Source organism: Orycteropus afer, unplaced genomic scaffold, assembly GCF_000298275.1.
Source record: "Orycteropus afer afer isolate SDZICR_OR568_19922 unplaced genomic scaffold, OryAfe1.0 scaffold00089, whole genome shotgun sequence".
NCBI classification, from domain to species: Eukaryota; Metazoa; Chordata; class Mammalia; order Tubulidentata; family Orycteropodidae; genus Orycteropus; species Orycteropus afer.
Genome location: NW_006921676.1, coordinates 8403626 through 8405013, shown reverse-complemented (window position 1 = coordinate 8405013; position 1388 = coordinate 8403626).

The window sequence follows — 1388 nt, the reverse complement described above, 5'->3', positions numbered from 1 at the left end:
TCCTTGTAGGCGTATGGATATTATCCTATCACTGACAGCATTGTACTTCAGGACAGATCTTGAAACATCCTTTGTGATGATGAATGTCATGCCATTCCTCTTCAAACTGTTATTCCCGGCATAGTAGATCACATGGTTGTCTGATTCAAAATGGCCAAAAGCAGTCCATTTCAGCTCACAATTGCTGAGGATATCAATCTTTATTCATTCCATTTCATTTTTGACAACTTCCAATTTTCCTAGGTTCATATTTCGTACAATTCCATGTTCCGATGATTAATGAATGTCTGCAGCTGTTTCTCTTCAATTTGAGTGGTGCCACATCAGCAAATGGAGGTCTGGAAAGCTTTGCCTTATCCATGGGACTAAGGCTGGGTTTACTCAGATGAAGCAGCTCTTCCCAGTCCTATTTTGAGAGCCTTCTAACCTAATCGGACTATTCATAAAGTTGCATGGTAATGTATCAGACAGTGTTTCTTTGTTATTCATAAGGTTATCCCTGGCCAATTCTTTGAGAAGTGGATGGCCTCTTCCTTCTTCCTAGTCTGTCTCAATCTGTAAGCTGGCTGATACCTGTGCACCATGTGCATCCCACTGGGTTTGAAACACCAGTGGCTCAGCCTCAAAACTCACATCAACACATCACCCCAGTAGGACAAACTGATAGAAAAGTTTGTCTCCTTGTTGGAAACCCCTCATACAGCCCTTACTTGGGTCCCTGAGGCTGACTCCTCCTCTGTCTGGATTCCTGGGCATTTTAATCCCCTTTCTCCCACTCTCCCACCCTGCTGCTTTGGGTATGCCTGAGTTCCCTCTCTTTTTAAGTAGTCCTTGCCTATTTAAATCCAGATCTACTGTTATAATCATAGAATTACTTTGGAACTAGGTATAATTGAAATATTTTGGGTGGATATATTCATTACTATGACCAGAACATAGGAACACATAGAGAATATATTTTAGGCCAAGAAATGCATGTAACATTAAGGAAATATTCCTTAGAAATAAGCAGTAACCCAAAATCCTAAATAGGGGGTCAGAGATGGATAACAATATATTACAAACATAAGAAAACTTTCAGAGTGAGACTAGGCCTTAGACTTTGTGTATATCATTGGTGTAACTGAGCATCTGAACTCCCATGCACAATGACTCAAGGCTGAAAACTATGGATCGAAGATTGGGCACAAATGTTAAAAATCATGATCTCATTTTCTACTTACCCTTTTATATGAGCATTATAAGTACAGAGACTCTTAACCTCTGTATACTAAACAGTCACTTAACTTTTTCATTATGACAGTTCTATATCTTATATAGGAGCTCTGGTAGCACAGTGCCTAAGGCACTTGACTGCTAACCAGAAGGCTGGTGGTTCAAACCCACCA